A 14,923-nucleotide genomic window follows, 5' to 3' on the forward strand; every position below is an offset into this window, starting at 1 on the left:
CTCCACGAGCTTTAGCTTTGAAAAAAAAACTTTAGGTCACCTTTATAAAATTCACGAAGCTCCTCAAGAGTGCTTCACAAACACCGTTTTTATATCTTCTCGTGAAGTTGTACAAAAATTACCCACCATGTCATCGGTTACACAATATACCGCTTCGGTTCTCTCATGACACCTAACTAATCATCAAGGCCCGTTTGCTTTGTTGGAATTGAATTCCATTCTAATAATCATAATTTAGACACAAACTACTTAAGTTAATATATTTATATATGTAATATATTTGTATATTATCCTAAATCATATGAGAGAGATAGTTATACACTACACTTATGTTATAGACAAGCAAGTAGAAGAGTCTGATATAAGTTGTATATTAGAAAAATAGCATGTAAATCTATAAAATCAATTTCCATCTCTCACCCCATGGATTTGAGATAGGCTTATATACAAACTATGGAAAGTTGTGGAATGTCACATTCTAAAAAAATAGCATACTCCATTGTGAATCATCTAGGCCCCTTAGTGGTGTTTTATTAATTAATGACAATTGCTTGTGGACTAACAGTTCTTAGAGAAATAAGAATGTAGGATTGGACCATAGGAAACAGGAAAGTCCTTGAGACGTATAATCATTGGTTGTGCATCAAGTGAAGGCGAAGGTATAACATATGTTTTGTTTTTACCGGTCGTTAGGAGTTTAGAGAAGAAATTGGCCGGATTAGTAGGCTAGATAGTCGTACTATTAAGAGGGGCAATGAACTTGATCGGTGTAAAACTTAGTGTCTCATACAACATAAACTATTGCATTTGCATGAGGACTAACAACGCTTCCGTTTTTAAAAGTCAAAGTCTTTTGTTTAAGCGCAAACTGAAATTACTTAATTTTGTGGTCGACGGACCGTTTGGGTCAGGATGCCAGACCGTCCGCGACTCTGCCAGAGGTGTCTACTGGCGCACTTGTCATCTTGGCACATGCGAACGGTCCGGTCTCCTAGCCCGGACGGTCCGGGCTAGGAGACCGGACCGTTCGCATGTGCCAAGATGAGTTTGGGTAGGGACGGTGTAATTTTGAGTAATTGTACTACAGACTGTTCAGGGTTTTTAACCGGACAGTATGTGGCCCTGGTACGGACCGTCCGATCATTGTGGGTGGATAGTCCGCCCGTGTTATTCAAATTGGTTAGTGCTCTAGTATTTCATATTGACAGGTTCCAGACCGTCTGGCCTGGGCGGACGGACTGTCCGAGCTTGACTTTTTTGACAGCACTGACAGGTTTCAAACGGTCTTTATATCTGTTACTGGTACGATGGACCGTCCTGCCATGGGGGCACGGACCATCCGCGTGTGCGCAAAACATGTGCTAGTTGCACATAATGGCTAGATTTGTGTTGAGGGCTATAAATATAAGTGGAGCTTGTGTGTGAGGGCTCTCTTGGCCATTCTTAGCACACATTGAGCTCATTTGTGATCCTCTAACTCAAACTCTCACACTCGTTGCTTGATATTGCATTATAGTGAGTGATTGACAGGTTCTAGTGCATTTCCATCCATTGTGATCTTTTGAGGCACTAGATGGTACATCGGGCAAGCGTCATCGACTTGTTACTCTTAAAGGTTACCACCTCCTAGATGGCTCGAGTGTTGTCTCCATCGAGCTCTCCGTGAAGATTGTGGAGGAGCCACGATGTTGATTGTGAGGAGTTCGCACCCACCTCGCCGAGCTGCAAAGGCGACGTTAGTGGAATCGAGGTATTGAGTGAGTTCTTGTCCACTTGGCTCAAAGATCAAGCTATATATTGATAGAGGAGCAAGTAAGAGTTTGAATTCCACCTCAACATGTATTAGGGTGATCGACAAATCACTGATACCACGAGATAAATTTTGGTGTCATTCTCTCACTCTTTACTCATTATTTGCAAGTAGTTAGTAATGTGTGTATTGTATATCATTTGTAGTGTTGATATAAATTACTCATCATATTTTGTTAACCTATCAAAGTTAGGAAATTTATACCTCTTGTTGTTTTGATTAAATTTCTCTAGTGTCTTTGATTTTAGTTAAAACCGTCTATTCACCCTCACTCTAGCCGGTGTCCTAGATCCTACAAGTGGTATCAGAGGTTTGGACTCCATTGTTTGTGGATTTAACCATCCCAGAGTTGGACAAAATGGCTAGTAACAACAATGTGCACATTGGGAAGCCACCACATTTTGATGGGAACAATTATGACTATTGGAAAATAAGAATGTCAATGCATCTTAAAGCTATGGGAGGAAAGATTTGGCCTATTGTTAGAGATGGGTTTGTTGTATTGAAGCAAGATGAACCATCACCTAGTGACAATGAGAATGTTCTAACCAATGATCTAGCCATAAATGTGTTCTATGATGCTATAGACATAAATGAGTTCAATCGTATTAAAAATCTCACAACCGCTCATGAGATTTGGACCAAGCTAATGGAAATTCATGAAGGAACTACAACTGTGAAGAGTGCAAAGTTGTATGTATGCAAAGGAAAGTTTGAGCAATTTCTCATGAAGGAGGATGAAAGTGTGTCCAACATGTTTACCGGTTAAATGAGATAGTAAATGAGCTCAAGGGACTAGGTTTTAATGTACCGGATGTGGATTTCACTCACAAGTTTCTCAGATCTCTTCCAGAGAAATATGACACTATTGTGACCATGTTAGTAAGGAGTGATTTGACCACTACCTCCCCAACCGAAGTATTTGGAGAAATTCTTACTCAAGACATATTCAAAAAGTCTCAAGCCAAAGCTATGAGTTTGGCTAAAAAGGTGAAAGGGGAATTAATAGCTATCAAAGCTAAAGTTTCAAAGGCAATTGAAAAGGAAGAAAGTGAAGATGAAGGAAATGGAAGTGAAAGTGATGAGAAATTGGCTCTCTTTGTGAAGAAATTCAACAAATTCATAAGGAAGAAGGGTCAACCTAGAATGGGACAAACATCAAGAAGAAATGATTTTAATGATAGAAAATGTTTTGAATGTGGGGAACCCGGTCACATTGCCATGAATTGTCCAAGAAAGAAGAACAAGGGCAAGGATGGAGATGATAAAAAGAAGTTCTATCACAAGAAGGATGACAGAGCCTATCTAGTTGAATGGGATTTGGATGATGATGATGATTCCTCATCCAAACTAAATGTTGGAATCGCTATCAATGAGGCTCCTTCACTTTTCTAATCTCCTCATTGTCTTATGGAAAAATGTGATGCTAAGGTAAATATTTTAACCGATTTAAATGATGTAGATGATGATGATGATCTTGATGACGATGGATATTCATATGATGATCTTGTTAGAATGTTGGGTGAGGCCGATGACTACATGCACAAAGAAAAAGAAAAGTTTAGGACCTTGAATGAATTATACAAAAACCTTCAAGTGTCTTTTGAGGAGCTCAAGACATCCCACAACAATCTAAAAGAGAGTTGTGAGAAGCTTGTGGAGGCTCAAAACTCATCTCTTGTGCATGAAGTTGTGGTGGTCACCGAGGATATTGGAATCACTTGTGACTTACTTGATAGTTCTACAAGTGAACCACAACCTACTAGTTTCATTTATGATAAATGTAAAATTTCTCTTGTGAATGATGATATTGGTTGTGATGAATCAAAAATCATTGTTGAGAATGAAGCTTTGGTAGGGAGAGTAAATGCTCTAACTCATGACTTAGAGAAGGCCTATGGTGGAAAGGCTAAATTGGATTTTATATTGGGAAACCAACGATGCTCACTTAATCATGAGGGTCTTGGTTATATTTCTAAGAAAGGAAAGAATGCTTTTGTGAAGCAAAAGACCATGTTTGTGAAATAATGTGACAAGTATGTCACAAATGCCACAAGAAGGGACATGCCAAGAAGAATTGTTTCAAATTCAATAATGTATCATTATCTTATTTTGAGCATTGCTATGTTCTTTCACATAATACAAAAGGTGTTCATGCTAAGTTTGTTGGCAATTCAATTGTTGGTACCAAAAATGAAGCCATTTGGGTGCCAAAGACCTTGGTCACTAACATCCAAGGACCCAAACAAATTTGGGTACCTAAAAGAAATTAATTTCTTTTTGTAGGTAATGGAGATATGAGGATGTTCACCCAAATGAGTGAGGAAGGTTGTTCAACCTATGATAGTGTCACTTTTGGAGACAACCACAAAGGAAAGGTTAAAGGTTTGGGTAAAGTTGCTATTTCAAATGACCATTCCATTTCAAATGTACTTTTAGTTGAATCTCTAAACTTCAATTTGCTATCCGTAGCTCAACTATGTGATTTGGGTTTTAGTTTCAATTTCCTTGTTGATGATGTTCTCATCTCTAGTGTTGATGGTAGCAATCTAATACTTAAAAGTTTTAGACATGAAAATTATGACCTCCTGTCCTTTCTGATTGGCGAGGTGGTCCAATCGGTCTTACCTGCTGTCGCTCCTGAGTAGGTGAGCGGTGTCACTTTGGTGGCCAATCACTTGGGTCTGCCTTCTTTTTTACATATTTAGACAATAATTGATCAAAGGTCGGGCCAGATCCGACCAGTCGACCAGCTGCCTTTACAGTGCTAGTTTTCCATGTACCTATTTTTGGTCGTCGTGGTTTGAAGGTAAGTGGTCATCGTGGCTCCTAGGCGTTGCCGGACCGTCCACTTGAATGATCCAGACTGTCTGACGATGTCCCGGACCTTTCTGTGTCTATGAGCCGGGCCGTCCGGACCTGCGCCTGGTTATCTGCCTGCTGCCCCCAGCGTTGGAGGTAGTGATGGTAACCTTCAGAGTCTCACCTCCATCGGGAGTCCTCTCCGCCACCACTTTCCTGCAAGGGTTTTATTATTTTCATCGACGTTTCGTGCGTCACCGATGATGACCTCCTTGCCTTTGCCCTTATCGGCCGCGCTAGGCCAAATCAGGACTTTTTTGCCATCGAAGTCGACTATATTTACTGGTGTAATGCCCAAAAATGTAAACAATGAAGGTGGAGTTGAATTACCTATATGTTTGCCTCTATTTAATGTAAGCATGTGAACACCACATTTTACAAGCAAATACACCACTAATAATACTAAAAATAATTGCGCATCTAGTAAAAATAGTAATCACATTAAGGAAATAAATTAGTGTCCCAAATTGGGGATTTAATCTCCATTTTGAATATTTAAGAGTGGGAAATAACAAAGAAAAGAAAAGAAATGGATGTCATCAGTTGGTTTGCCATCTCATTACTATAACATGGGATTAATCATAATCAAAAGGACAAGATAACTAATAAAAATATTTAATGCCTCATATTGAGTTTTGTTGTGCATATAATAATAATAGCAACACTATTAATCAAAATATAATAATAAGGAGATTGAATTAAAACCTAAATTGAAAATTAGGGTTTGGGAATGGAATTGGAAAAACAGAGAAAGAGTATGAAATATAAGAGAATATATATATATATATCTTCACAAATAGTACTTAAATTGTGCAATATAATCTGGGAGTCAAATGCCAGAATTTAAATTGAGAAAGGAAATTCAAATAACAAAAAAAAAGAAAAGAGAAATTTCCTTGCGCTAGGCCATAACCTCGGCCCATTACCTGTGCACGCTCACGGCCCAGCAACCATCCCGCAACTCCTCTCTCTGCGTCGCGTGCGCGTTATTCGACCGATGGGTGGGGCTGCATTGTCGATCACCCAGCCGGTACCTGTGCACGAGAGTCATCGCCGTGTGGGCCATATCCGCCAGCTCTATCTCCCCCGTAAATCCCGCATACCATGAACTGATTATGGTTGAGCTCCGCACGGGTCCTCCCGACCCAACCCTCCTTTGGACTCGTGGCCATGGCGGATATAAAATACGGAATCCATACCCTCGGCCATCACCTCAAGCACCATCAAACCCCTGGGTCGAGTATTGTGGAGAACGAAAAAATAGAGAGTGTGAGGTTTCACAGGGGGGAGAGGCGGAGTATGCCACCGCCGACCCGCGCCTACGTCGGTGAACCTTTTCCCCAATGTGGTGGCCGTGTGAATTCGCGGGTGCTCACTGGTGGCGGCCATGATCGACTCGGGCGGGGAAACCCTGAAAGGGAAATGTGCCCTTGGGCCATTTCTATAAATGTTTTGGTGATTAGATGCCCAACGCAAAATACGTTGGTTCATAAGTGTTAAGATGCAAATCAAAGAACAAGGTATGTATTCGGCCTTAGTAAATTGTTTTTGGGTACTAATATATTTATCTAAGTGCCAGAAATCTTGCCAAGTCAAAAGAAATTGAATTGGAGAAAAACTGGCTGAGTCCAGCCAAACCAGCACCAGCCTGTGGTGCACCAGACTGTCCGGTGCCCAGGTTGGCCCGACGACGAACTCGTCGCTCTCGGAAAAAAGCAACGGCGCCGTGACTAAAATTCACCGGACTGTCCGGTGTGCACCGGACTGTTCGGTGAGCCAAAGCCGCCTGCGCCAACGGTCGGCAGCGCAATCAGCGGGCGACGCGTGGCCCGCGCCAATGGTCAGTTGGCCACACCGGACTGTCCGGTGCGCCACCCGACAGAAGGCAAGAATTGCCTTCCAATTGGAACTTCAACGGCTCCTAGCTGCCTTGGGGCTATAAAAGGGACCCCTAGGTGCATGGAGCACACCACCAAGCATTCTCTAAACATTCTAAAGCGCCTAGACTTCTCCACCACGCACTCGGATCATCGTGTCAGAGATTTGAGCACCGTTTGAGTTGTATACTCCTTGTGCCGTGTTTTGTGCTCACGTCTTGGCTTGTGTGCGTGTGTTTGCTGCGAGTTGAGTCTTGCTTGTGCTGCTTTCCCTCCCTTACTCTTGTGCTTCTCTTGTGATCAACATTGTAAGGGTGAGAGGCTCCAACTTGTGGAAATTCCTCACAAACGGGAAAAGAACTCTAAAGAAAAAGACCATGGTATTGAAGTTGATCATTGGATCACTTGAAAGGGGTTATACTTGGCCGAACCACGGGATAAAACACTGTGTCTCTTGAGTTGCTTTTCTCTGTGATTGATTTCTTCTCAAGAGCTCACAACTTGGTTTGATCTAACTAACATTTTATAAACCAAGTTTGTTCTACTAGCATTGAATTTTACAGGATGACCTATTCACCCCCCTCTAGGTGCTCTCAATTGGTATCAGAGCCATACTCTTCATCTAAGGGACTAACCGGCCGAAGAGATGGATCCTAAGGGCAAGAGGATGGTGATCAACGACAAGGAGGAGTCCCTCCTCAACTAGCCTAGAGAGGACAAGCCCACTGACTCAGGCTCGAGTCACAAGAAGAGGGACGGGAAGAAGAAGAGGCGCATCAAGAAGATTATCTACTACGACAACGACGCCTCCTCTTCTTCACCAAGGGATGACGACGACGATGACTCCTCGTCCAAGAAGAAAACAATTAACCAAAACTACTCCTTTGATTATTCTCGTATTCCGTACAATTCAAATGCTCATTTACTTTCTATTCCACTTGGAAAACCCCCACACTTCGATGGAGAGGATTACTCATTTTGGAGCCATAAAATGCGTAGTCACCTGTTTTCCCTCCATCCTAGCATTTGGGAAATTGTAGAAAGTGGAATGCATTTTTATAGTACTGATAACCCTATGTTTATCAATGAACAAATTCATAAGAATGCCCAAGCCACTACTGTTTTGCTAGCATATCTATGCAGGGATGAATATAACAAGGTCAGCGGCTTGGACAACGCTAAACAAATCTGGGATACCCTCAAGATTTCTCACGAGGGAAATGATGCCACCATGATCACCAAAATGGAACTGGTGGAACGCGAGCTAGAGAGATTCGCGATGATAAGGAGAGAAGAGCCAACACAGACATACAACAGGCTAAAGACCCTTGTCACGGATCATGACGTCGTCCGACTCATGCTCACGTCATTTACAGTTATTGACCCCCATCTTGTAAATCTGATTCGTGAAAACCCCAGGTACACCAAGATGACGCCCGAGGAAATCCTTGGAAAATTCGTAAGCAGGCGCATGATGGTAAAGGAGGCAAGATATGTGGATGACGCCTTGAACGGTCCACTTCCCGTCTACGAGCCGCAGCCCGTTGCTCTCAAAGCAACCAGCAGCAGGGAGGCGCTACCTAGCAAGGTAGCACAAGTGGAGGCTGCCGGGCTCAACGAAGATGAGATGGCGCTCATCATCAAGCATTTCAAGACCGCACTAAAAGGACGCAAGGAGTACCCCAACAAGAACAAGTCAAAGGGAAAACACTCCTGCTTCAAATGCGGTAAGACTGGTCATTTTATAGCTCAATGCCCTGATAATGATAATGACCAGGCACAAGAAAATCATGGGAAGAGGGAAAAGAAAAAGAACTACAGGAAGGCCAAGGGCGAGGCGCACATCAGGAAGGAATGAGACTCCGACTATTCCTTATCCGACTCCAAAGATGAAGGACTAGCTACATCGGCCTTCAACAAGTCTTCACTCTTCCCCAACGAACGACACATGTGCCTTATGGCGAAGGAGAAGAAGGTACGTATTCGAGATACTCCTAAGTATTCTTCTTGTAGAGATGAGGAATCTTCCGATGATGAGATAGATTATAGTGATTTATTTAAAGGACTAGATAGATCTAAGGTAGATAAGATAAATGAACTAATTGATGCTCTTAATGAAAAAGATAGACTTTTAGAAAAGCAAGAAGATATACTCTATGAGGAACATAATAAGTTTGTTAGTGTTCAAAAATCTCTTGCTATAGAAATTAAGAAGAATGAACTGTTGTCTTCTGAATTGTCTACCTGTCATGAATCTATTTCTAGCTTAAAGAATTTAAATGATGATTTGAATGCTAAGCTAGAGAAAGTAAATGAAACTAGTTCATGTATAGAGCATGTTGTTATTTGCAATAGATGTAAATACATTGATATTGGTGCCTGTAATGAACATGCCTCTACTATTGCTAAGTTAAACAATGATGTTGCAAGTCTTAATGCTCAACTTAAGACTTGCATGGATAATTATGAAAAGCTTAAATTTGCTAGGGATGCCTACACTGTTGGTAGACACCCCTCAATTAAGGATGGACTTGGTTTTCGAAAGGAAACCACAAACTTAACAAGTCAAAGGACTTCCGGTCTCAACAAGGAGAAAGGGAAGGCTCCTATGGCCAATAGTTCTTTACATGATCAAAAGAACCATGCTTATCTTTATACTCATGTCAAGCAAGATTCTCATCATGATAAATGTTATAATCATGCTGCTTTTCCTACTTATCATGATTCACACGCTATGTTTGCTTTTTAGTTTCACTTATGTTCATGATAAGAGTAGGCCTAGGCGCAATCATACTATTTCTCGTGCGCCTAGGAAAGTTTACACTGGTCCAACTACTATGTATCAAACATTTAATGCTTATTTTGTATTGTATGCAAAAATGCCAAAGTAGTTGCTAGAAAATTGGGATCTAAATGCAAGGGAGACAAAACTTGCATTTGGGTTCCAAAAGTTGTTGTAACTAACCTTGTAGGACCCAACAAGAGTTGGGTACCTAAAACCCAAGCTTTTAATTTCCTTACAGGTTTATGCATCCGGGAGCTCAAGCTGGATTATCGACAGCGGATGCACAAACCACATGACGGGGGAGAAGAAAATGTTCACCTCTTATGTCAAGAACAGAGATTCCCAAGACACCATCATTTTTGGAGATGGGAATCAAGGCAAGGTTAAAGGATTGGGCAAGATAGCCATCATGACCGAGCACTCAATATCAAATGTGTTTTTAGTAGAGTCGCTTGGGTATAATTTATTGTTTGTAAGTCAATTGTGTCATATGGGCTACAATTGTTTATTTACAAATATTGTTGTATCTGTCTTTAGAAGGAGTGATGGTTCATTAGCTTTTAAGGGTGTATTAGATGGCAAGCTCTATTTAGTTGATTTCTCAAAGGATAATGTCGATCTAGATGTGTGCTTAATCGCTAAGACTAATATGGGATGGCTTTGGCATCACCGTCTAGCACATGTTGGGATGAAGAACCATCATAAACTTATAAAGGGAGATCATGTGTTAGGACTAACCAATGTCTGTTTTGATAAAGACAGACATTGTGCAGCATGCCAGGCAGGAAAGCAGGTGGAAAGCACTCATCACAACAAGAATGTGATGATGACATCAAGACCACTGGAGCTCCTACACATGGATCTCTTCAGCCGCGTTGCCTGTCTCAGCATCGAAGGAAGTAAGTATGGTCTTATTATAGTTGATGATTTTCCCGCTTCACTTGGGTATTCTTTTTGTAGGACAAATCCGAAACCCAAGAAACCCTAAAGCGCTTCTTAAGGAGAGCTCAAAATGAGTTTGAACTAAAGGTGAAGAAGATAAGAAGCGACAACGGGTCCGAATTCAAGAAACTACAAGTTGAAGAATATCTTGAGGAGGAAGGCATCAAGCACGAGTTCTCCGCTCCCTACACACCACAACAAAATGGTGTGGTAGAGAGGAAGAATAGGACACTAATCGACATGGCAAGAACGATGCTTGGAGAGTACAAGACGTATGAGCGGTTTTGGTCGGAAGCTGTGAATACTGCTTGTCATGCCATAAACCGGCTCTATCTACACCGTATCCTCAAGAAGACCTCCTACGAACTCCTAACTGGTAACAAACCTAATGTTTCTTATTTCCGTGTATTTGGGAGCAAATGCTACATTCTGGTGAAGAAAGGTAGACATTCAAAATTTGCTCCAAAAGTAGTAGAAGAGTTTTTACTAGGATATGAATCAAATACAAAGGCGTATAGGGTCTTCAACAAATCATCAGGATTAGTTGAAGTCTCTAGCGACATTGTATTTGATGAGACTAATGGCTCTCCAAGAGAGCAAGTTGATCTTGATGATGTAGATGAAGATGAGGTTCCAACGGTCGCAATACGAGCTATGGCGATAGGTGATGTGCAACCACAGGAACTACAGGAACAAGATCAACCCTCTTTCTCTACGTTGGTGCATCCCCCAACTCAAGACGATGAACAGGTACCTCAAGAAGAGGGGCAGAATCAAGGGGGAGTACAGGAAGAACAGGTTATGGAGGAAGAAGCATCACAGCCCCCTCCAACTCAAGTCTGAGCGACGATCCAAAGAAATCACCCAGTGGATCAGATTCTGGGTGACATCAGCAAGGGAGTAACAACTCGCTCACGATTAGCTAATTTTTGTGAGCATTACTCGTTTGTTTCTTCTACTGAGCCTTTCAGGGTAGAAGTAGCGTTGCAAGATCCGGACTGGGTGTTGGCCATGCAGGAAGAGCTCAACAACTTCAAAAGAAATGAAGTCTGGAGCATGGTGCCATGTCCAAAGCAAAATGTTGTGGGAACCAAGTGGGTGTTCCGCAACAAGGAAGACGAACATGGGGCAGTGACAAGAAACAAGGCTTGACTTGTGGCAAAAGGTTATGCCAAGTCGTAGGTTTGGACTTTGAGGAGACTTTCGCTCTTGTGGCTAGATTAGAATCAATTCAAATCTTATTAGCCTATGTTGCTCACCATTCCTTTAAGTTGTTCCAAATGGATGTGAAGAGCGCTTTCCTAAATGGACCAATCAAGGAGGAGGTATACGTGGAACAACCCCTTGGCTTTGAGGATGATAGGTATCCCGACCACGTGTATAAGCTCTCTAAGGTGCTCTGTGGACTTAAGCAAGCCCCAAGAGCATGGTATGACAGCCTTAGAGATTTTATAATTGCTAATTCTTTCAAGGTTGGGAAAGCTGATCCCACTCTATTCACAAAGACTTGTGATGGTGATCTTTTTGTTTACCAAATATATGTCGATGACATAATATTTGGTTCTACTAATGAAAAGTCTTGTGAGGAGTTTAGCAGGGTAATGATGCAAAAGTTCGAGATGTCGATGATGGTTGAGTTGAATTACTTCCTTGGATTCCATGTGAAGCAACTCAAGGAAAGCACTTTCATCTCTCAAATGAAGTACACTCAAGATCTTCTCAAGAGGTTTGGGATGAAGGATGCTAAGCCCGCGAAGACACCGATGGGAACTAACAGACATCTAGACCTTAACAAAGGAGGTAAGTCCGTTGATCAAAAGGCATACCAATCAATGATAGGTTCATTACTTTATCTTTGTGCTAGTAGACCAGACATTATGCTTAGTGTATGCATGTGTGCTAGATTTCAATCCGACCCCAAAGAGTGTCACCTTGTGGCCATTAAGTGAATTCTTAGATATTTAGTTTCTACGTCTTGCTTCGGGATCTAGTATCCAAAGGGGTCTACCTTTGACTTAATCGGATACTCAGATTCCGACTATGCCGGGTGCAAGGTTGATAGGAAGAGCACATCAGGGACGTGCCAGTTTCTAGGAAGGTCCCTGGTGTCCTGGACCTCCAAGAAACAAACATCTGTTGCCCTATCCACCACTGAGGTTGAGTACGTTGCCGCGGGACAGTTGTTGGGGGCCTTCGTCTTCCGAAGGTCCTCAAAAACAAGATTTAACTATGTTTTCGGAGTTGTAATACATGAACAGGTACCTTCGGACTCAGATCAGAACCACAGTGGGAGAAGCACGAACAATACGAAGATTGATGCAGTGTCAAAGCTACGCGCGAGGGAGCTTCGGCATGACAGCAAGAAAGGGAACCGACTTAAAGGGGAAAGGCTATTTAGACCTCGATGAATTACCTTATAGTCATTAGCAAATGTAAAGGGCATGGATGTAATTTTACATGGGCTGTGTCCCATGCCTATAAATAGATGAACAGTACCCCCGTACTGTTCACGCTGACTTGCATTTGCTCGTGCATCACACTTGTACTTTTACCTTCTATCAAGCCGAAGGTACATTTGTAATTTGATATCATTTCTATTTTTCCATGATAATAAAATAGAAATGAGCTGATAATGTTACATAATTGTTCATGTTATATCTTACATTCCATATGATTCTCCTTTTATTGTTGTATACTGCAATGATGAAGGTATGTCCTTCATGACCTTCGTCTGAAGATCATTATATCTTAAGGGAAATAATGTCTCGGAGGACGAAGGGCATTAACATTTAACATTTTTTGTGTTGCCTTGTTCTTAACTCATAGCATTTGAGAACAAGTCTCCAACATTGGCGCCCACCTCCGGTGAATCCTTTTCGACCACCTTCGGCAAGCACTGACCTTCGTCATGCCACCAAAGAAAGCTTCAGCAACAGGGGCTGCTGCTCTGCAGCCACTGGACCCAAACCAGGAGACCCTTTCTCTTCGAGAGGCCCGAAGCCAGAAGAGGAAGGCCACTAGTCCAACACTCCAGGAGGAGGAGTTGGACCAAGAAATCAGAAACATGGAGATGCTTCATCAACAAGTACAAAGGAAGAAGGAGAAGATGGCCCGACTAGCCGACCTTCAAAGGCAGATTGACGAAGCCACTGAAGAAGTACACCATCTTGCCCAAGACGAACAAGAGCGAAGGCCCCAACATAGGGAGCTTCACCAAGAAGGCTTCTTCAACGAGGATGGATGGTATGATGGTTTTAATCATGATACCTTTACCTTTGACAATGCTTCTCCCTTGGCAGCAGAACTGCAGGCTATCCCATGGCCTCCATCATACAAACCACCTCAGCTCCCTATGTATGATGGACATTCAGATTCGAAGCAGTTTTTGATGAGTTATGAAGCAACTATATCTTCATACGGAGGCAATGCAGTTGTCATGGCCAAGTCCTTCGTCATGGCAGTTAAGAATGTGGCCCAAATGTGATATTCTTCTCTTCGGCCAGGAACTATTACTTCATGGTAGAAGCTCAAGGATATGCTGGTGACAAGTTTCCAGGGCTTTCAGACAAAGCCAGTCACAACTCAGGCTCTGTTTCAATGCACGATCATGAGGAGTATCTCCAAGCATACGTCCGAAGGTTCTTCCGCCTGAGAGCACAAGCGCCTACAGTGCCCAATGAAATTGTCATTGAGGCCATGATTAAGGGGCTTTGTCCAGGACCTACTGCCCAGTATTTTGCTAGAAAGCCTCCACAGACTTTGGAGAAGCTGCTTCAAAAGATGGATGAATACATCCGGGCTCACAATGACTTTCGACAAAGAAGGGAGGAAGCCTACAGGTTCTCTGAGATGACCAGGGGCTTCGTAGAAAGAATCCACCCAAGGCATGTCAGGTCAATTCACTCCACCCAGAGTGACGATAGATGAAGTCAACAACAGAGGCCACAGTATTCCTCGCAAGCTTCGAGGCAGCAACAAAGCTCTTTCCGGCCACCAGCGCTAAGAGGCAGAGGCACCAGGGGCTTTAGAGGAAGGTTTGGGGATCAGCCTAGAAAAAATTATTGCTTATTATGTGGTGAGGACAAGGGCCATACTACAAGGATGTGCCATGTCACCATTCAGAAACAAAAGGAAATAGCAGAAGCCGCAGCTCAGTAGAACCAGCCGAAGCAGGTCATGCATACTGCTTCGGGTCTGTTTGGTTCAGCTTTTTTCTGACCAACTTTTCCGAGAATCTAGTTGTGGGGAGAATCTGGCTGTATAGAGAATCTGAGTATCTTTAGGATTACGTGCGGAGGAAGATAAAGTTGTCCATGGGGCTCAGGATCTATAAAGTGACGGATTACTACTATTGTGACGACTCAACCGATTATATGTTTATGTTGATTTTGAATGGTTTTTAACCAAACGAATTTTATAGAAGCTGGCTAAAAAGCTGAGTGTTTGGCAGTCCGCAGCAGCTTTTGGTGGCCAGAAGCTACGAAAAGCCGAAACACATAGGGGCGTATCACTCACCCTACATACCAGAGTATGTGGGTAACCATCCTGCAGCTTCTGTTGCTTCGGCTAGTCAGCCACAGGAATCTTGGCCATAGCCCCCACCTCCGCCACCACTACAACCTGCATATTCACGAGGCCAGCAGCCAG

Source organism: Zea mays, chromosome 4 (genome assembly GCF_902167145.1).
Source record: "Zea mays cultivar B73 chromosome 4, Zm-B73-REFERENCE-NAM-5.0, whole genome shotgun sequence".
Classification (NCBI taxonomy): domain Eukaryota; kingdom Viridiplantae; phylum Streptophyta; class Magnoliopsida; order Poales; family Poaceae; genus Zea; species Zea mays.